Source organism: Puma concolor, chromosome B1 (genome assembly GCF_028749965.1).
Source record: "Puma concolor isolate L17-30 chromosome B1, mPumCon1.1.hap2, whole genome shotgun sequence".
In the NCBI taxonomy this organism is placed as follows: Eukaryota; Metazoa; Chordata; class Mammalia; order Carnivora; family Felidae; genus Puma; species Puma concolor.
Window position 1 is genome coordinate 50,242,206 of NC_141670.1, and position 23,132 is coordinate 50,265,337.

The following is a 23,132-nucleotide window of genomic DNA, read 5'->3' on the forward strand; positions in this document are numbered from 1 at the left end:
CACTGTCAGCACAGAGCCCGATGTGGGGCTCGAACTCATGAACCGCGAGATGTGACCTGAGCTGAAATCCAGGCGGTCGCTTAACAGACTGAGCCACCCAGGCACTCCCCACAGTGATTTTCTAAGCTCATCCAAAGGTCAAAATATTGTAGCAAAGCATATCTATTATTTTACAACAGAACTCACTGGAGAACAGGATTCCCACACAATTCATTTTCCAGCAATTCTTAGCCAGGGATGATCTCTGTCAAGAGATGCCACGTGCATTTACAGCATATTTATGACAACATGCAAACATGTCTGTGGTCTTCATAGTTTTCAGATCACTATTTGAACCCTGGCAGAAACCAGCTGTCATACTCTGTTATTACCACTGGTGGTTCTAAAGCTTTGTGTTTTTTCCTGGAGTGCCTTCTCCAGAAAAAGTAAAAACAAACTAACAAACAAAATACTGCCTTCATTGGTCATACCTCAACCTTTCTTCCCAGAGGACTCTGCCCAGCCTGGCTTTTGAAAGAAACCCCTCCAAGAGTGGCCAAGGGCCTAAGCTAAAACTTTCAGACCTCTCAAGTTATTTATCAGGCCCTATTATAGCATTTGAAAACATGTGGTGTGCATTTTAGATTTTCACAATACAAGCTTTAAGATATACAGCACTGGGCACATTAGTGATTGATTCCGTACCAACATTTCTAAATCAGCTGTTCGAAAAATGACCATTTGGACTTTCAGGGCATTCTAATCATCTTCTTTTTCTGATGGTTTCAGAAAGCTAGATTACACCACATCGGTATATGATGGTTTAGACTACCAGTAAAATTAAAATTATAGACTATCAGGATTGACAGGCACCTTAAAGGCTGCCTATCCCCCATCCTCTCCACAGCATCCCCCTGTGAGTACCGAGCCTTCCCATTATTGTAATACATGTAATAGAATAATGGAAGGAAAAAATAAGGGTCCCAAATAGCACTGCTATTTTCATATTCCAGCAGATGGGCCATAGAAATAGGTCATCTGATCTAGTTACACTGAATTTTCTCCAGCAAATAATAAAGGACCCTCATCAACAAACACTTTTGTTAGTCTGACTGCACAGCGATCATTCAATCAAGTAAAAGGGACCATTCTGTTTGCACTGCCAGCAGGGAAGGAAAGCTGTTTTCACAGTTCTGCCCAGGAACAAGCACTTCCCCTTCCTTCACACCTAGCTCCCGGGTCGCTTTCAAAACCGCTGCTGTGATGCCCTTTGTTTCGCTGCTCTGGCCTGCATACACTACTCTGTGTTACACGGGACACTTCTCAGGCCAGTGCTTGGCACATGGTCAGGCTCAGGGATCTATTTCTACCGCTGCCAGTAGGGCTGCAACTCCCTTAGACTGTAAGCCCTTTGAGGACACAGACCAAATCTCGTTTAGCCCATCAGATTTAGGATTTTTAAATGGATGATACTCCTGTGGGTGAGGAGAGTCCCAGGTTCAAAAGTAACATCATAAGAAAGAATACCTGCGGCTTGCCCTAAAATGAAGGCAGGTTATCAAAAGCAAAGGTAGAGTTTTAGTGTTCTATTGAAAACAGGCAGAGAATTTATATAAAGTAGCAGGCATTAAGTAAAAACATGCTTGCAAATGTGCTGTGTGAGGGAGACAGTTTATGCAGCACTGTTTTTGTACATGCATGGGAGGAAGGGAGAGCACATAAGGACATATGTACGTGTGTGTGCGTGCATGCACTGTGGTTAAACCTGATCTCAACTGGGCTAAAACTATGAGCGTTCCAGAAGGAGGCGGGGAGATGAGTGATTGCTGACTCGGCATTTTACCCAGAGCCCAGTGGGAGGGAGGGAACCAGGAGCTGACTATCTCCTGGAGAACAAGCCACAGAGAACTAACAGTTCTCTCTAGCAGTTTTTAGAGTAGGCATATAAGAGATCTGCTCATTAACTCAAACCACCAAGGACTGTTCGAACGACACTTGGGTTTACACTCACTTTAATGCACACATTTGGGGTCTTCCTTTTCTTCCTGATCTCCCACCAACTCAAAAAAAATATGGAAGGACAATATAATCTCCATTTTACAGCTCAGAAAACTGAGGCTCCTCAAGGTCATTTATTTGCCCAAGCTAGCAAGCTGTGGTGTTTGCAGCTTTATTGGATCCTCTCTGATCTAGTTCTGTCTTCTGTACAAGTGGAGACCCAGCAGCAGGACAGGGGCTCAGGTTGGAGGGCTCTGGAGTTCCCAGCCCTGATGCCTTCCCATGGCCTTATCTGATCTTCATAGGACTATGAGAAAGAAAGTGTGAGTTTCACTGGGAAGAGGGATCTATCAGAAGAAGGGATCTAATAGAAGGGACCTATTACTTTTCATAGTAATGGAAAGCTCAAGCTGGCAACAAAAGAACCACCCCCAAAAATATAAAACATGGAGGTGAGGGGCACCTGGTTGGCTCAGTCGATTAAGCGTCTGACTTTGGCTCAGATCATGATCTCACAGCTGGTGAGTTCAAGCACCACATGGGGTTCTGTGCTGACAGCTCAGAGCCTGGAGCCTGCTTCGGATTCTGGGTCTCCCTCTCTCTCTGCCCCTCCCCCACTCATGTACTGTCTCTCTCTCCCTCTCTCTCTCTCAAATACAAATAAACATTAAAAAGAATTTAGAAGAAAAGAATAAAACATGGAGGTGAGAATTTAAAAAGCCTACCAATCCAGAGCCCATTAGCATAAGGCCCCGAGTAGTGCACATGCCAAAAGGGAAACCTGTGCAGTAATGACGCTCAAGGTGCCAATCCTGAGACCAAAAAAAAAAAAAAAAAAAAAAAAAAGGCAGAGAAATTCATTCTCTATTTTTTTTTTCATGTAAGTGGTTAAAGTAGAAAAAACTATTTTGGATTCAACAGTCATTTGAATGAATCATCACATTCCCTAAAGACAACCTACAGAATGGGGGAAAAAATACTTGCAAACCATATATCTGATAAGGGATTAATATCCAAAGCATATAAAGAACTCATCCAACTCAACAGGAAGAAACAAACAACAACAAAACCTACAAATAACCCAATTAAAAGTGAGCAAAAGACCTGAACAGACATTTCTCCAAAGAAGATATATAGAAGGCCAATGGGTGCATGAAAGGATGCTCAACATCACTCATCATCAGGGAAATGCAAAGTAAAACCACAATGAGATAACACCTCACACCTGTCAGAACAGCCATCATCAAAAAGACAAAAGACAACAAGTGCTGGTGAGGATGTGGAGAAAAGGGAGCACTTGTGCACTGTCGGAGGGAATGCAAACTGGTGCAGCTGCTGTGGAAAACAGTGTGGAGGGTTCTCAAAAATTAAAACCAGCACTACCATATTAGTAATTCCACTTCTAGGAATTTACCCAAAGGTACAGAAAACCTTAAATCAGATATCTCTGCACCCCTACATTCACAGCAGCATTATTTACAATAGCTAAGAAATGGAAACAACCTAAGTGTCCATCAATGGATGAATAAAGAAGATGTATATATACACTATGGAATGTTACTCAGCCATGAAAAACGAGTAAATCCTACCATTTACAACAACGTCACAAACAAGCAAACAAAAACTCATAGAAAAAGAAATCAGACTTGTAGTTACCAAAGGCAGGCAGATGGCGAAGGGGGGAATCAGAGGAAGGTGGCCAGAAGACACAAACTTCCAGTGATAAGTAAGTGATGTCCCAACATGATGACTAGAGCCAACACTGCTGTGTGATCTATAGGCAAGATGTTAAGACAGTAAATCCTGAGGAACACTTTCCTCCCTTTCTTCTTTCTTTCCTTTTTATTGTATCTATATGAGAAGACAGGTATCTGTTGCGATCATCATTTCACAAAATATGTAAATCAAACCATCATGCTGTCTGCTTTCAACTCGTGCAGTGATACAGGTCAATTATTTCTCAATAAAACTGGAGAAAATAATAATCGCATTTGTCCACAATGCTAAGTAAACAGATAGTGGGGCTTGTAAGGAGGGTGTGAGCCACCCGCTGCCTTGCCTGGCTGGAATCAACAGGTAATAAAAAGGCAGCAGCCCTGTCCTGTGGCGGATGATCAGAGCGCAAAGGGGCTTCGGGTGCCCAAGAAAGGTGCCACCTTGTCTGGGGGTGGGCCAGCAGAGTGAGCCCCAAAATTAAACATAAGAAACCATGCACATGCAGACAAGACAGGTCAACTCAGAGACACCTAACCAGGAAAGATAAACAGGTAAGGAAAGGGATCAAGGTGCCCCCAATATCTCTCAGGAATCCAAGATTCATCTGGGAGGCACCAGTCTAAAAGGCAAGCTAATGGGAAGCTATAATGTCGGAAACTATAAATCACAAGAAACGTGATGTTGGCCTGGCAGAATATTCTAGTGGGTGAAAGCATTTAAATCCTGAAATAGGAGCTGGACACCAGAATTTGTTCTAAGACCCAAATGGCTGACTAGCCAATGGCTACAGACCTGTCTGGCGAGAAGGGAGGTGGCAAGCTACTACAAATCAACTTTTAATCTAACTTTTCCCTTTATTCCCACTCCCCAATTAACTATGTGTGTTTTCTGTTTCCAGATGGGGGGCAGCTCCTCACCCTATCACTCTATCACCTTCCCCTGGGAGACTCTGCTATGCTCTGAGAAGGAAGCATTCCTCCAATACCAACGGGAATGCTTCCAATCCCCCAGGAATGCCATGGCTCAGAGAGGAAAAAAGGCTAGACACTGCTGAGGGGCTGAACCTGGCTCATCAAAATGAACACCCAGCCTGTGCAGGAGAAGCTGAGCCAAGGCACACTCCCTGCAGGGGGCACTTCTCTAGGGAAAGAACAGCTGGTAGATAGGGATTCGAACAGGTCTACCTCCACCTGTGTGACTTGTGACACTCAGTCACCATCTTGGAACCTCAATTTCCGGCCTCACCTGTGAAAACTGAGAAAAGTTCCCAGCACCAGGAAGGAACTTGACAGACATGTTTCCTTCCCCGTCCCCTTACTCCAGACCAGTGCTAGATAGCTACATACCACAACAGGCCACTCTGAATGCTCAGTAGCCACTGTCAAGCTGGCATCTGGGAACCACGATTAGCAAAGGATATTCAACCAGAACCAGTAATACAATGACTGGCTCTAAGGGAAACCAAGAAGTAGACTGCGGGTGAGCCACTGATTAACTGAAATCACAACAAAACTGATTTCGGCAAGATAGGGGAGTCCAGCATATTCCATTTGGAGGCCTGCTGGCCACAATGAATCAACCCCAGGGATCAGGGCTTAGAGTTCAACACCAAGCCAGACAGCTTTGCCCCTGCAGTTGAAAGCCAGAGCCCCAGGCCACTGCCCGTCTCCCACATGACCTGGCCCCTGCTCACTTCACTCTCTGCACACAGGTCCCAATCCTGCTCTCCTCCCCCAAGCCAAAATCTCACTCTTGGTGCCCTGCCCAGGGTGGTTCAAGGCCTGCTGCCAAAGCTCCCTGAGGCGTAACTTGACCGGCCTCTCTGAACAACCTCCAGGGCCTGCCTCCTGCAGACACTTCAGTCTGAGATTCCAGCTGTCCCAGATCCGGATCAGGCCCACACCGGTGCAGACCCATATGGGAAACAATTCAGCACCAACTCACCAGAAACCCAGGGAAAGAAGCACCCCAGAACAGCGTTTTTAAAAACCTGCTGATATTCAACACGTGTGCCAGGCTCTTACCAATGAACTGAACAGAATAATTAAGAAGCCTCAGCTTCAGACCCTGCCTTTAAAGAACTATGAGCTCCCACCTGGATCCCACATCCAGCACTTGTTTATAAAAGCATTTAATATGCTCCGGAGCTACATTCATATATTTGCGCTGTATAATTAGATGAATGAATCAGAATGGGCTTCTTTCAGGAAAAGGCAAAGAACACCCAGCACTCTGACACTGAAACCTGAGAAAAAGATGGTTCTTAGCATTAAGCTCCTAAAGTTAGATGAATGTACATGTTAAAATTTTAAGTGTTTGACATAAGTTAATTAAGCCGAAATAAAGTATGTTATAAATCTATTAAAAAAAAAAATCTGCTGGGTGCCTGGAGAGTGAGGGAGACAGACACGTTTCCCCAGAAAATAGAAAGTCGGCCTAAGTGAAAAGACTACAGACATCATAAAGGAAGACTGTTTAAATACACAGTGAAAAATGATCACAGTGGACAGGGTGCTTACCCAAAGCATGACCACTAAGGAAGTACCTTTCTCTGAAGAAGGCTGTTTAAGGCGTCTTCATGCCCCCATAACTGTGGGGCTGACGATGAGTTCAAAGACAAAACAGAGATGGAGACACTGGATGAATGAGTGGTCAGTCACCCCCGTCTTGGCTCAGGATATCAGGGTGTCCACTCTTGAATGTTTCTCCTGAAATGGATAGGCTAATGGCATTGGTCAGAGAGCACTCACTGGAGAGGATGTTCTAAGCCAAAATGCCAAAACAAATGTGGATCAATCACAGAGACCAGATGGCTCACGCTCCTGAGTTTTGAGACAAGTGAAGGATGAAATCAGTGCTCAGTAGGCCAAGATACACAGGCCATGGTTATGCGGCACTGGTGAGCTCCTGCCTGCCCCAAGGACAGTCAAGGAGGCCACCACCACATGGAATCTCAGCCCTGTATCAGGCTAGCAGGTAGACTATACTTAGTTCAGAGGACTAGGACCTTTTGAGGGAAAAGGCACTGCCATGTGCGCGCGCGCGCACACACACAAAATCACATCTAACCACTTTGCTAGAACTGTTAGAGAATAAACTGGCAAAAGAAAAATAGGGATCTTCTATGTAATAAACAGCCTTTCGAAGACTGATGTTCTTTCAGGAATGTTCCAAGAGCTATTATCTGCCAAAGACTTATATGCCAGTCACTTGCTGAGCATTTCATATACGGTATCACATTTCATCCCTCACGATAATCTCATGAGACAAGTACCATCATCTTTTCCTTTTTACAGATGAGATGCTGAAACTCAGAGAGGTTAAGTAATATGCCCAAGGCCACACAGCTAGACAGTGACAGAACAGACATGTGATCAGATCAGATATGTCTGACTCCAAAAGCTATGCTCTGTCTACTATCTTATGCAAGAAAACTATGCATCAGGAAGAGTAAGAGGCTAGACTAAATAGCCTGTTAAAGGCTCCTTGTTAGTAAAAACTTTGAGTCGCTGAGAGGTTAATGTGGTATTGGTGGTCTGGGCCTGGAAGAGGAAATGGGCATTATGATAGCCAAGTATCAAGTGTGGGGCTCACCCAGGGTTAGGACTACAATTATTCTTATTTAACACTTTTATAAATACCCCAGAGAGAATGCACAGTGAGACTGGGTTGCAAATGAACTCTAACTTCCCAGTTATGTGACCTCAGGCAGATTATCTCACCTCTCTGTGCCTCAGTTTCCTCACTTGTAAAATGAGGAAAACATTGGCTCCTACTCAAAGGATAATTTGGAGCTTTGAGGAAGCAATGCAGCTTTTTTTCAAAGTGTCTTGGTTTTTAAGAGTCTCCACACTCCTCTTCCTAGAGATTCTGATTCCCTCGGTCTGACAGAGAAGCCTAGGAAAAAAAAAATGAAAAAAATGCACCTCAAGTACTAAATGTTGTCCCTTCCTTGCAAATAAGTGATAGCCAAAATTAATAATAATAATAATAATAATAGAAATAAGGCACCAAACTCCGGGTAGTGATGAGCCAAACTTATGGGAAGATCACACGGGAAATTTTGAACAAATAGGGTGGAAAGCAGCCAGTAAATTTTAACAATGATAAAGGCAATGTAGTACATTTAAGGAAAACAACATTATAACCATGTAAAGCTCTGGGGCAACAGTCAGAATGCCATAAAAAGACCTGTATGTCACTACAGATCAGACTGTCATACTACTGTGATCACAAAGGTCAAAAGACGAGAACAAACCAACTGTTTGTCCAGCACCAGCACCACTACAAGAGTACTAAAAACAAAAAGAAACACACCGCCCACCTACCCCCCACCCCATAAATTTAGAGATTCATCCACACTGGGGACACTGGTTGCTGCCCAACAAGAAAGAGATATTGTAAAACAGGCTGTGTGGTGTGATGGGGAGGGCATGCTAAGACGGCCAGAAAGATTAAGGCCAGGAGGGCCTCGAGAGAATCTATCAAACGGGAGAGATAAGGTGGGTGCCAACTTTGTCCCCAAATCCTAAATGACCGAGGAGGGAATGTCTGTTAACACTCCAGGGAGACGGGAGGAGGAGATGCCTCAATACCCCCCCCCAAAAGAAGGCAATATAAATGCAATATAAATGCATTACTGGGTTTGGACAATAGTTTTAATGCAACAGTGGGGTTCCCCTGGGGTCAGAACCAGAACTGTTTTCATTAGTATCTGCACAAGGGATCTGAAGGCAAATACATGTGAAATAATTCAGGCTGCAAAAGGGTTCCACATCTCACCAGCAAATAGGTGACCAGCAGCACCAGCATGTGCCTTCAAGAGGGACACAGCCAAGTCCTCCCTTGCCACACTGGCTCCTAAAGGCAAGGACTTGGCTTGACATGATGAATTTTCATCATTTCTAGAGTTCTCAGAAATCCAGAGACGATGGCAAGAAGTGTGAATACAGAGAGACACACATCATCCTTCTCCAAATAAAATGAAACTGTTAATAAAAGTAACATGACAGTGTTCTAGATTTTTTTTAAGAACACTAAAATGCTTCCAAATGTGCCTCGCCCTTGGCTTGAGCATTTAAGCTACACTTTGTATTCTAAAGATGTCATGGAAAAGAATTACAGATGCATTGAAGGGCTCCTGTTAGGAAATTAACTGGATTTAAAATTTATCATCCAGAATCCTCAGTGTGCTGCTTATCCATCCTGTGATTCTTCTCCACACAACCACAACCAACATGCAGACCAAAGTCCTTGGGGAGACCAAACAGAACGAACCATGAGGTTCAAAGGGGTTCTTCCAACACCAACCCTTCTAGCCAAGCAGCCCTGACTCGTGAGGGGCATACATCTAGCACAACCTAAATCCTGCCCTAGTCTTAGAAAACAATTGCCAGAGCAATCAGACACGAGAGGGGGAAAAAAGGCATCCAAATTGGTAAAGAAGAAATTAAACGGTCACTATCTGCAGATGATATAATACTATACATAGAAAACAGTTAAAGCCCCACCAAAAAACTATTAGAAGTTATAAATAAATTCAATATAGTTGCAGGACACAAAACTAATACGTACAAATCAGTTGTATTTCTACACACTAATAATGAAATAGCAGAGAGAGGGGCGCCTGGGTGGCGCAGTCGGTTAAGCGTCCGACTTCAGCCAGGTCACGATCTCGCGGTCCGTGGGTTCGAGCCCCGCGTCGGGCTCTGGGCTGATGGCTCGGAGCCTGGAGCCTGTTTCCGATTCTGTGTCTCCCTCTCTCTCTGCCCCTCCCCCGTTCATGCTCTGTCTCTCTCTCTGTCCCAAAAATAAATAAACGTTGAAAAAAAAAAAAAAAAAGAAATAGCAGAGAGAAAAATTAGGGAAACAATTCCATTTACAACCACACCAAAAAGAATAAAATATCTATGTATGCCACTGAAAACTATAAAACATCAATGAAAGAAATTGAAGATGACACGTGCTCATGGATTGGAAGAATTAATATTATTAAAATGCCCATACTACCCAAAGCAATCTACAGATTTGATGCAAACCAAAAATATCAACAGAAATTTTCACAGAACTAAAACAAATAATACTTAAATTTTTAAGGTACCACAAAAGACCCTGACTAGCCAAACCAACCTTGAGAAAGAAGAACAAAGTTGGACATATCATAATGCCAGATTTCAAGATATGCTACAAAGCTGCAGTAAACAAAAAAGTATGGTACTGGCCCCAAAACAGACAAATGGATCAAAAGAACAGAATACATCCAGAAATAAACCCAATTGATCTACGACAAGGGAGGCAAGAATATACAATGGAGAAAAGACAGTGTCTTCAATAAATGGTGCTGGGAAAATGGAACAGCTACACGCAAAAGAATGACCACTTGTTTACACGATACCCAAAAAGAAACCGAAAATGGACCAAAGAGCTAAATGTGAGACCTGAAACCATGAAAATCCTACAAGAGAACATAGGCAGTAATTTCTCTGACATTGGAAACCTTAGCAACATTTTTCAAGGCTTGCCTCCCGAGGCAAGAGAAACAAAACAAAAATAAACTATTGGGGCTACATAAAAATAAATTTTTGCACAATAAAGGAAACCAGCAACAAAATAAAAGGGCAACTCTAGTGAATGGGAGAAGATATCTGCAAATAGTATATCCAATAAGGGGTTAGCATCAAAAATATAGGAAGAAACTATACAACTCAACACCAAAAAAAAAAAAAAAAAAAAATCCAATTAAAAATGGGCAGAGAAACTGAATAGACACTTTTCTAAGAACACATACAGATGGCCAAGAGAGAGACACATGAAAAGATGCTGAACATCACTAATTATCAGGGAGATGCAAATCAAAAGCACAGTGCGATATCACCTTACACCTGTCAGAATGCCTAAAATCAAAAAGAAATTTTAAGAATTTTAATATTAAAAAAAAAGAAATCACAAGTATTGGTGAGGATGTAATGAAAAAGGAACTCTCATATACTGCTGGTGGGAATGCAAATTGGTGCAGCCAGTGTGAAAACAGCATGGAGTTTCCCCAAAAAATTAAAAATAGAAATATCATATGATTCCACTACTGGGTATTTACCCAAAGAAAATAAAAATACTAATTTTGAAAAGATATATGCACCCTTATGTTTACTGAAGGATTATTTACAATAGTCAAGATATGGAAGCAACCCAGTGTCCATGGATGGATAAATAAGATGCAGGGTATATACACAATGGAGTATTACTCAGCCATAAAAACAAGAGGTCTTGCCATTTGCAACAACATGGATGGACCTAGGGGGTATTATGCTATGTGAAATAAGTCAGAGAAAGACAAATGGCCATATGATTTCACTCATATGTGAAATCTAAAAAACAAAGCAAATAAAAAAGCAGAATCAGGCTCATAAGTACAGAGAACTGATGGCTGCCAGAGGGGACAGGGGTGGGAGGACAGCCAAAATGGGTGAAGGGGAGTGAGAGGTACAGGCTTCCAGTCATGGAATGAGTTAAGTCATGGGGATGAAAGGCACAGCATAGGGAATACAGTCAGTGGTATCGTAATAGAGTTGCATGGTGACAGATGGTAGCTACACGTGCGGTATAGAATTGTTGAATCACTGTGTTGTATACCTGGAACTAATATAACATTGTGTGTCAACAAGAAAGAGAGGGAGAGAGGGGAAGGGGGGAAGGAAGGAAGGAAGGAAGGAAGGAAGGAAGGAAGGAAGGAAGCAAGCGAGGGAGGGAGGAAGTGAGGGGAGACTTTACTTCGCATGTGAGCATGCGTCAAGTATGTCCAGGCCTACATTAAGTCTAAGCTAAGAACTAGCCTTATAATGTATCTTCCTTAAGATTTCAAATTGGAGCGCCCCATTACTCAGCAATTGCTCTTTCTCTACCCTAGAGAAATACCTGTGTTGCAAAGAGGCATGTGCAGCTGAGTTTATTGTAACAGGTTTTGTAACAGTAGATTTAGAAATAATTTAAATGTCCATTGCTGGGGCGCCTGGGTGGCTTGGTCGGTTGAGCGTCCGACTTCGGCTCAGGTCATGATCTCACGGTCCGTGAGTTCAAGCCCCGCGTCGGATTCTGGGCTGATGGCTCAGAGCCTGGAGCCTGCTTCCGATTCTGTGTCTCCCTCTCTCTCTGCCCCTCCCCTGTTCATGCTCTGTCTCTGTCTCAAAAATAAATAAACGTGAAAAAAAAAATGTCCATTGCTTAGGAAGGTTCTTAGGAAGGCCATGCAGGAGTTAGACAAAATCAAGAAGTCCTAGATATACATACGGACGGAAGCAATCACCAAGATGTTCTGTTGTGGAAGACAGGGAGCACAGCACAATGCTCCTAGTGCCAGTTAAATACACTTAACTTGTTTTAAGTTCTATAAGTATAAACCCAAGTATGTAAAGCATCTGGACACCAACGAACTCCTAACAGTGGTTAACCTCTGGAGAAGGACTGGGATTAGGAGTGGTTGTCAAGGAAGATTCTGTTTCCTCTGGAAGGTTTGCATTGTTTTTTTTCCTACAGAGAATGTATTCATGTACTACTTTTGTAATGACAGTTTCATTTAGCCATTTAAGTTTTTTAAAAAGAAAGAAACTGACCCGGTTCAATACATTTCAATAATGTGTTGGGGGCAATTTCTATCTGAATCTGACACATGCTTTCCAGGAGGCTGAGCGCTCAGCAGTGCAGAGAGTGGGTTTTGTAACACCAATCTTGTTACAATATTACAAGCCCAACGCTGTAACTCTGTGAATCCTTAAATTTATATGCTAGCTCAAGGAAGAGGCAGAAGATAGAAAGTATGTCAGGGGGCTTTCTGGGTAATCCAAGGGGATGTCCTAGAAGCAATTCCAGTTCTTCTGGCTGAGCGTCCTAGCTCTCCCAACACAACCAACTAAACACCCTTGCCCAACCACACATATCCCACACTGGGCTGGCTGTGCCTCAGACTCTTCTACCTGGGAATCAGAATTTCTGACATTAATCTGGATGCCGTGGACTAATGAGAAGGAATCTGAATGCCCCAGCACACAAGTGCCAAAAATTATTTACTTACCAGGGCCAGCTAGCCATATGGAATACTCCTCCACCTCTTCAAAGCACTACTCAGAAACACATTTTAAAATTAAGAACCTACTAAGGCAAAACTAACCCAGGGTGACAGAAATCAGAGCTGAAATACTTCTGGTTACAGGGGAGGATAATCTGGTAATGGTCATAAGGAACATGTCTGGGGTGATGGAAATGTCTTATCTCAAAATGCATTTGTCAAAACTGATTGAACAGCACACTTAAGATCTAAGCATTCCACTGTATGCAAATTATACCTCAATTAAAAAAAAAAAAAGCTACTCAAACACTGTTTCTCTGCTAGCTGCAGCAGAACTTTGAGCTGTCCTATCAGACATCTGAAATCTCTGTTGTGCTATGTAAAGAGCTCGAGTACCATGGCGACAGTCACCATAAAAATAGATAACAAGATTAAAATGGATAGAGGACACATGAATTTAAGAACGGCACACCAAGAGCAATTCATCTGCAGCAGAAGAAAAATAGAAAGAGGAGAGGGAGTTTTTCATTCCACCAGCACTTTGGGAAAAGAAAAAAAAAACAGCCACTGAATGTGGTTGTTTTTACTAAAAGAGTTTTATGGCTTCCCAATACTCAGAGGACAAAAAAGGCTGTGAGCGGTTATCTCTTATCATACTTTGCTTAAAAAAAAAAAAAAAAAAAAGCGTATGATACTCTGAGTGGTTTCCATGCCTCCTGTATGTGGCCCAAGGAACCAGTTCACAGCAATTCAACAAGCACAGATGATGTGCCGCACACTGTGAGCCCCAAATGATACTGAGATAAAGGACACCCGAGCACTTTAAGTACACAAGCATTTCCAACCACAGTTCTAAATGACCAAGTTCTGCCTATGTTTCTTACACGCAGCTAAAGTTGTCGTTCCCTATTTTGTGTACCCCCAAATTCTTTTACTCTGTGCAAAAAGAGCACTTTCTTGCCAAATACTGATTTTTCAAGTGCCAAAATGTGAAGATGGACAATGGAGACAGAAACCATCTCATGATATTCTCCAAAGATGAGATAAACCTCCATTCTCTCTGCAGAGCCAAGAAACTTCTGCTATGGGATTCAGCCCTACCAGTGCCCCCAACAACAACAAAAAAGTAATCCAAAAGTAGCAGGAAGAAAATCTAAAAACTTTAAATAATCAGAGTGGATTCTAAACAAACCATATATTTAAGTAAAATTTAGACAAAATCAAATCAAATTTTCTACGTGTAAGCTATAAATAAAAATGAAAAAGTAAACATTTTTAATTCAAACCACAAACTTATTGTCTGATATAAACTAAGTATGTACATTCCTGGAAAATCCCACTCCAAAGTTTCTTTAAATCTATCCTCCCTCATTCTCTTTGTCCCTAAGCCTACAAAGCCATCACGAGACTCAGTGTTATCCTGATGTCAGGACGGTGTTTAACGTGCAATACCTGGTGATACATGTGCAATGTGGGAAATGAACTAGGAAGGAGATGGTCAACGGCACTCCCTGGTCCTTCCAAAGCCAAGCAGAGAACCCAGTGTTCAATTAAGGGGCCCCATCTTGATTCATTCATTATTACTGAATAAAACTGGCCAATAAACACATTGGTCTTCTACATGTTAATCTCTTTTATTAGTACTTGCCACTTCCACCCAACCACCACCTTCTTGCTTTTCGTAAAGACCAAATTCAATTTTCAGCAGCCCTGGGGCCACAACCCTAACCAACCTGGAAACAGGTCTCCTCAACCTTTCTAAAATGACCCCAAAGGTGTCTCTCAAGTGTGGAGACCCACTTAAAAACATTTTTTTAAGAAACATTTTTACAAGAGCTTACATGATGATGTTGACTCAAATACTATGCAACTAAAGGTATATCCCCTCCTCTACATTATCTTTCAGCTTTGACAAGTCACATAATAACCCGACCCTAACAGCTAGAAAGGACTTTGGAGGTCAGCCTAATTCCTGTCCTTCTCTTCTACGGCATTTCTTATCAACAGCATTCAGCCCGAATTGAATACCTCTGACAACGGGAAACTTACTATTCCATGGGCAGACATTTCCATTGTTGGACAGTTCTGCCAGCCAAAAAACCCTTTTTCGTATTGAACTGACGTCTGTTCTCCCAGTATTTAGGATTAAAAGGAAACTGAGAGCTCATCAACCTGGTGTAATCATTCTACAGATAAGGAATCCTATAATGTATAATCATTCTACAGATAAGAAATCTGAAGCTAGAAAGGATAAACCAACTGTACTATCCACTGGTCATATTCCAACACCAAAAGCAACAATGAGTAAATCTACTCTTTCCTATACCCGCTAATACATGAAAATACTCAAAAGCACGATTGTGTACCCACCCCACGAGCGTCCTCACTCCAATCATTCCTGATCCTGCATCATCCTAGTGTCCCTCCTGGGGATAAAGTCATTCTTGTTCATGTTTCCTTAAATCATGTCTCCCAACCCCCTCATGGCCCAAATGTCAAATGACCGGTAGAGGTCGCTAAAACTAGATCTTTTGCTTGGAACAATGAATTTCTGATCCAGTTATTTCTGATTCTAGTTACTAACTAGATTCAATTTTTTAAAAGCCTCATCCCACTCAGGGCTCACATTAAACCATGAACAACAGAACAATCTCAAAACTTTTTTCCCCACATGATTTGCCCTCTTCAGTGTGCCTACGGTACTACCCAGGCTACAGTGTGCTTGTCTATTCACAGGACAATCTCCCCCTTGCAATCAGATCATCAACGTCAGGTCAGGGACTGAGTCTTATTTTGGGACTCCAGTGCCTAATCCACTGCTTGACACATAGCAGGTAGGTACTCAAGATCAGTCACTGAATAAACCATCTACCCTTACCCTATCCTGTCCTTGAACAATAAAATGTTTTGTGTTTTTAAACACCAGTGTTCAAGGGAATGAAAAGACAAACCATAGACTGGGAAAACATATTTGCAAAAGACACATCTGATAAAGGACAATTATCCATAATATACAAAGAGCTCTTTAAACTCAACAGCAAGAAAACAACAACTCGATTTTAAAAAAGGGACCAAAGGTCTTAACAGACACCTCACCCAAGGAGATATACAGATGGCAAAACTCACATGAAGAGATGTCATCTGCGTGTCACTAGGAAAATGCAAATTAGAACAAGACACCACTACACACCTACCAAAATGGCCAAAATCCAGAGCAATGACCACACTGAATGCTGGTGAGGATGTGGAGTAGCAGGAACTCTCATTCACTGCTGGGGGGGGGGGGGGGGAGTAAAATGGTACAGCCACTTTGGAAAACAGTTTGGCAGCCCTCACAAAATTAAGCATACTCTTATCATACGATCTAGCAGTCACACCTCTTGGCATTTGTCCACAGGAGTTGAAAACTATGTCCACACAAAAACCTACACAGCTGCAGATGTTTACAGCAGCTTTATTCCTAAAAAGTGTTAAAACTTGGAAGCAACCAAGATGCCCTTCAGTAGGGGAATGGATAAACAAACGGTGGTACATCCAGACAATGGAATATTCTTCAGTGCTAAAAAGGAATGAGCTATCAAACTATCAAAAGATAGAGAGGAAGTTTAATTGCATATTACTGAGTCGAAGAAGCCAATCTGAAAAGACTACATGCTGTATGATTCCAACTATATGGCATTCTGGAAAAAGCTAAACTGCCCACAGGAAAAAGTAAAAGTGGTTGCCAAGGGTTGGGGGGAGGGACGGGTAAATAGGCAAAGCACAGAGGATTTTAGGGCAGTAAAAGTACTTTCTCCGTATGATACTGTAATAATGGTGGATACATGTCATTATACATTTGTCCAAACTCCTAGAACGTACAAGAATAAACACTAATGTAAACTATGGTCTTTGGGTGATTAGATGGGTCAATGTAGGTTCATCAATTGCAACAGTTGTACAACTCTGGTGGGAAACTGATAGTGGGGGAGGCTATGCATGCGTCCCAGGCAAATGGGAAATCTCTGTACCTTCTCAGTTTTGCTGTAAGCCCAAAACTACTCTAGAAAATACATTTAAAAATCTATAGCAGTGTTTTCTCCCCACTATGTTATAAATACATGTTATAGAGTATATAAATAATAAATGTACAATGTAAAAATAAGTCAGTTAACTCCATCCATCTATCCAGTGTTAGTATTTTGGTATCAGAATTACTAATATATTTACTTCCAGCCATTTTCTTTTTTTTTTTTTATGTTTATTTATTTTTGAGAGACAGAGAGAGAGTGAGTGAGGGAGGGGCAGCGAGAGAGGGAGACACGTAATCTGAAGCAGGAGCCAGGCTCCAAGCTGTCAGCACAGAGCCTAACACGGGGCTCGAACTCACAAACCATGACATCATGACCTGAGCCAAAGTCAGACACTTAATGGACTGAGCCACCCAGGTGCCCCATTTCCAGCCATTTTCTATACACTTTGTTTCTTTAAGATTTGAAATCATATTGTAGATGCACCTTAGCTTTTAGCAGAAACATTTGTCCATGTTATTTTAAAGCTATCCCTAAACATTATTTTTAATGGCTTCATAATATTCCATTATAAAGACATATCCATCAGAATCACTTATAGATGACTTCCAGCCCACTCATACCACTGAATATTTAGGCTGTTTCTAATTTTTCACTCCAGTTTAAAAAAGAAAAAAACCTCTGAATAATCTCTGTGCATAAAACATCATCTACATTTTGGATATGGTCTTAGCTGTACCTCTAGAAGTAGAACTAACTTACCAGAACGTATGAACATCTCGATACATTACAATTCAAATTTTAAAAACGACATCAGACTTTACATTTACCCCTTACTGCATTTCTTTTTTAATTTGGGCCTTCATTCTGAATGATAGTGAACCTTGATTCATCTACTAAATAAGCAATCTGTCCCACCTCTGTGCCATCAACAAAGTTGACAAACGCACCTTCTGTATTGCCATCTGCAACACTGGAAAAAATGTTGAACAGCTCAAGGCCAAGAATAGAACCCTGTGACACTCATTTTCAGACCCCCTTCCAGGCTGACTCAGTGCCACTAATTAACAGATTTTGCATACAACTGTCAAATTAATAACACCAACCAGCACATTCTACGACTTATTTAATACAGACCATCATATCTCAAGAAACTGTTAAATACCTTACCAAAGTCACAGTGCACCATAGCTACTGCCTCATTCCTCTGTTCTAGTAACCGAACCACCACGTAAGACAGGAAATGGGTTCAGTTTGATACCATTAGGCTGACTTCTGGTTATCCTCATGTCCTAAAGCCATGTCCTTAATACACATTTTTCAGCAAAGCGCACTTCAGTTTTGGCTTCTGTTAATGTTACAACAGCAAAATTTTAAGTCATCAGATTGTGCAACCTGTATACAGCAGGGTGACTACTGTTTGGTCCCTCTCACCTGTAGCTTACCTGGGGAAATGTTCTGAATCACTGGTGGCTATGGACTTCCAGGGTAAACCAAACTGTCTCTAGACCACAGAGACCTGAATTTACTCACTTCAGCTCATCCCAAAATAAGCCTAGTTTTCAGGAGTCGTTTGCACAAACACCTGAGTTTGAGCCAATAATTCTGTGGTCATTTTGAATACTGGCTTATGAATCTCTGGATCCTAGAGGCCTACCCCCTGGGGTAATCCTAGGAGTAAGGAAGTAAGAAGTGAAACAGCCCCTCTCTTTTCTGTTCCTTTATTACTACTGAATCACATGACCAAAGATCTAATCTAATGTCGTATGGCATTTGACAATCATGACTCACATCACACCAAATTATTACCCCAACAGCATTCTCAGAACATACATACCAGGAGCCACCATCTAATCATGCCAGCCAGAAGTAGACAATGGGAGTGTCTGAGAGATCTTGGGGTCACTAGAAACTGGCCTCACAATAAGAGAATACAGCCCAAAGCCTTCCCTAATTAGCACCATTCCAATCATCAGAAAAAGATTCCAAAGTCTTAGCCAGCAGCAACTCAGAAAGTACTGTTGACTTGCCTAAAACAAATCACTTGCACACAAATCTCTCAGATTCCATCATGTCAGACTCCCACCCAAATCCGCCAGTGGCCACCCAGAGCCTGCACAGCCATCCCAAATTCCCCCAGGTTGGCATTTAAGCCTCTTGAAAGATCAGGTCGCAAACCCAAAGTCCTGCAAGACTAAACAGGGAGTGTCGAGCGGCCACACTGATGTGACAGGGAGTCCGGGGACAGTGACAACTGGGGACCACAGGGCTCATCTCCCGTGCACAGGAGGCAGCCACTGCTCACTGCCTGATCTGCTTCTTTATAGAGTCCCAAACCCGGAGGTTTTCTGGGTTGTTCCCAATTTTTTAAAACCTTTGTGTACTGAAAATTATAACACTTCTGTAGGCTGGTTTACAACCCCTAACTTTGATCGTAACCCACCTTTCTAGACTAGTTTCCCCCCATTCTCTAACAAGAACCCTTTGATTCACTCTTACATATACTGTGCACATCCTAACTCCAAGCCTCTGTCCGTGTTACACACCCTCCTACCTGTGCGGCACCATAAGACGCCCCAAAGAGTTCATCCCAGACTCCCTTCACTATTCCCAAAAGTTTTCCCAAGCCACTCCAGCACAAGATGCTCGCCCCCTCCTATGAACCCTACAGGTACTTACTTTTCACTTTGGCATTTAATCATCTTGCCTTGCTTCTTAATCACAGGTATATCTTATCTGTCCAACTAGCCTGTAAATGTTCAATCTCTTCCTCATGCTTGCTTCCACTTACGGCACCAGTAAGGGGAGCCCTGCACCTGAGCAGCTTAATAAATACTTACTAGATGAGAAAACTCTCCTTAGCCGGTTTTCAAACCATGGGTTACATCCACTACAGGGCAGTTAAGTCACCTTAGTGAGAGACAAAAAGCATTTTTAAATGAAAAATAAAAGAATAAAAGTACCAAAGGAGATTGCACCACGCAAAAGAAGGTAGTGCTTTGTGAACTTAAATTAAGATTTAGTGTACCTAGGTCATGACGTGATTTTTATTTCTTAACGTAGGTCACAGTCAAAACACCCTATTCTTAAAGAGTAAATTAGCTCAACCACTGCTCTGTGAAATTTTTTTGACCTATACCTATATATTGCCTATAAAGAAAAAATATCCAATGGACACCTCTGCCCACCCAAGTCAGCTTCCCCTGCTAGTTCACTGATCTTACATTTCAGAGAAATACAGAGGCTAAGGAACTGCTATTCTATTCTCCACTCCATTCTGCAACTTTTTGCAATCATCCTTCAAACTCGCCAGCCCTCAGATGTTGCAAGTTGAGGCTTGGGGAATTTGTTCAGCAAATCACCCTAAGTCATCCTTGCAACAAGAAAGCAGAATTCAGAGCTCAGGAAAAAACCGGCACCAGCTAGCTTCCCACTGCACGTTCCTTGGGAACTGGTAATGGCACAGGTTAGGACAGACCTGGCCCTGGGAAAGGCAGTATCCCTGGGCCCCAAATTTCCTCCTTGCTCCTTGTCACCTTGCTGCTCCCCCATCTTGTTGCTTCCCCACCCCAACCCCCCCCCCCCACACACACACACACAGCTATGAAGGGACACCAGGACTACTAGCCTAAGGGTCTCGGTGGAGAGCAAAATTTAACTTGTTTCAAAGCCCAGCAATTTATGTGTTTAGCAAATTCCATTCTTCCCTCAAATCTCCAATCCCAACTTGCTTTGCCAACTTCAGGTTCAGTACCTGACAATGTCACAGGAATGGCAATACAGCTCAGTCTTCCAGTTCAGACTCTCAGTCCCACTCACTAGCATCCTCTATTGCTATGACCAAGCCGATGCCCCACTCTGAGGGTCTTCTTTCCCCCAGCTCGGGCAGCCTGGTTTCCCACCAGTCCCAGAGCTTCAGTGGCTTGCAGGACACCTATGTTTGGATGTCTTGGCAAATACAGGAAATCTCCGCAGCCTGAGTGTCAATTGCTTCTCTCCAAAATACACATTTCCGATTTCTCGAGTTACCAACAACAGCAGTTCCAAGGCCCTGGCGTGTAATCAATTTCCACAAAGAATTAATTTCCATTCATCTCCTTCCTTCACCCTGCCCCTGTCAACAGATTATTTCAACAGTAATGCTTCTAAAATCCACCCGCTTTTCCATTTTCAGTTATCCCAGTCCAAATTCTGAGCACTCCACAACTGTAACAGTCTACTGATTTGTCTCCTAACATTACTTTTAAAAAACCTTTCCAAATACCTTCCTGTTACGTCACTCTCTGGCTCAAAAACCTTTAATGTCTCCCCAGCACACACAGGGTAAAGTGCAATTCCCCAGCCTGGCTTTCTAGGACTTTCACAATCCTAACCATTGTTCCTCTCCATCTTTATCTCCTGCTCAGGAAACGTTCCCTGGTCTGGCCAAGCCCACCTCCTGTCTCTCAGGAAAGCCATGTTCAATCACACCTCATGACCCATCTCAAGGGTCTCATCCTCCAGGAATAAAGTCCTGGCGATTCCTGCCCACAGCACTCTTCTCTGAGCTCCAGCAGCACCTCTCCTATACCTTGCATTTCGACAGTTAATTGTGCCTTATCTTGAGGTCTTATTTCACGTGCTTAAGTGTTTCTGTCTCCTCCCTGAGACTAAGTCCTGGACGGAATCATCTCCTGTATCTTTTGTATCCTCCCTCACTGAGATAACTGTTCAGACCTATTCTCCTCTGGCAGTACCTCTGCTACCTCTGGCACCTGTAGTTTCTCCCTCTCTTGCCTTTGGGCCTTGGCCAGCAAGTTATTCTCCAAGTGCTGACTTACTTCATGACTTAGTACCATAAATCCATCCCCCAACTGTAACCTTTCCTTCCATATTCCTCCTCCCACCTCCAGCATTTACAGTGCCTCAGGCAGCCATAGCACATTAATTTGAACTGGAGCTCTCAAATCACTTCCACCAATGGGATTTCTGAGGCCTTAGATTTCTTGTGTGCCTCTTATCATCGTTCCCTGAGAGCCTGGCATAATGCTGAGAACACAGCAGCCCCTCAAAAGTGCCTGTGGAGTTTAACTTAATTCCCGTGTTCCCCTGTGTTTCAAGTTCCTTGAGACCTGGAACCTCTGTTTACACAACACCTTAGGAGGGCGTCACAAAAGCCTGCGATACCTGTTGATCACTCACTTTCAGGCAAACTGCACCAGAGACACTTTTCTAGAAAGAGGAGTGTAAAGAAGATAGTGGTGGCCTGTACGTAACCCTGCGCCTGGCGGCCTGACATCATGAAAACGCCTGCCTGGTGGAAATGTTCCAAAGCTCCCGAAAACTGCCTAGGACTGCCTGATATCAAGGAGGCGGTGGCACCCCCACCGCCTGGCAGGTGGGCTTCTTTAGATTTCTGAGTCATTCCTAAAGTGAAGGCGCTGAGCCCTGAACTCCAAGACAGGGAAGAAAAATCTGCCTTTGAAATTGTTTGCACATGACAAACTCCCAGCCCAGGCCCCCACCCGAGCACCCCACTTGCCCACAGTGCCAGTTCCAAGGAGGGCCAGGGGACACCGGTGAGGAGAGGCAGGATTAAACCGCATGTAAGGAAGTGGGGGTGGACAAAAGGGGCCAGAAAGGGAAGGGGGCAACCCCCGAGGTGGAGGGTGTGTCGCGCCGCGCGTCCCGCAGCCCGGCACTCGCCCGCTCGCTCGCTCGGTGGAGTGGGCAGGAACGCGCGAGGCGCCGGGAGGGTTGGGCTGGCGGCCCAGCCGGAAAGGGTCAGGGAGGGGGCAGTTCAGTCTCCGTCGGAGAGGCGACTCCGGACAACCGCTCAAAGTTGGGGAGGGGGTTCCTCTGCGAGCGCCCGCGGCGGGCGAGATAAACAAGGCGGCGCACGGGAGAGCGAGCGGCCACCCCCCACCCGGCCAGCGCGGGCACTGGCACTGCCGCAGCGCCCCCGCGCCCCGACCGGCCGCTGCCCCGGCGGCGCCCGCCTCCCGGGCCCCCAGGCCGCCGGCCCGGCCCCCGCGGGCGCGCGGAGCGTGGGAAGTTCCCGGGCCGCCCCAGTCCCCGGGCTGCAGCGCCGCGAGGTCCCCGCGCAGCTCACCTCGCCCCGCCACGAGCAGCAGCGCGGGCCGGGCAGCTCCCGCTCGGACAGCTTGGCTTGGCTCGGGGCTGCAGCTGCCGCGGCCCCAGCCCGCCCACCCGGCGCGGCCCACCGCCCCGCTCCGCTCCGGCCGCCCGCCCGCCGAGGCTCCGTTCGCGCCCACCTGGCCGGCCTGCCCTCCCTCTCCGGGACACTGCGCTCACGTACGCGGCCGCGGCCACAACCCGGCCCGGATTCCCCGCCCGGGAAGGGAGCGGAGGAGCGCGCCAGCCAGCGAGCG

The 23,132-nt window shown here is 44.0% G+C and overlaps 1 protein-coding gene across 2 annotated transcripts in view; it reads right to left on the reverse strand.

Moving 5' to 3' along the window:
• The window catches only part of ZNF395 (zinc finger protein 395), a 44,270-nt gene extending 21,138 nt beyond the window's left edge, over positions 1–23,132 (reverse strand). Inside the window, exon 1 of one of the 2 annotated variants that reach the window (XM_086703770.1) lies at positions 23,016–23,132. The gene's annotated coding sequence lies outside the window, so the exon portion shown is untranslated. The other variant, XM_086703771.1, reaches the window with a different exon arrangement.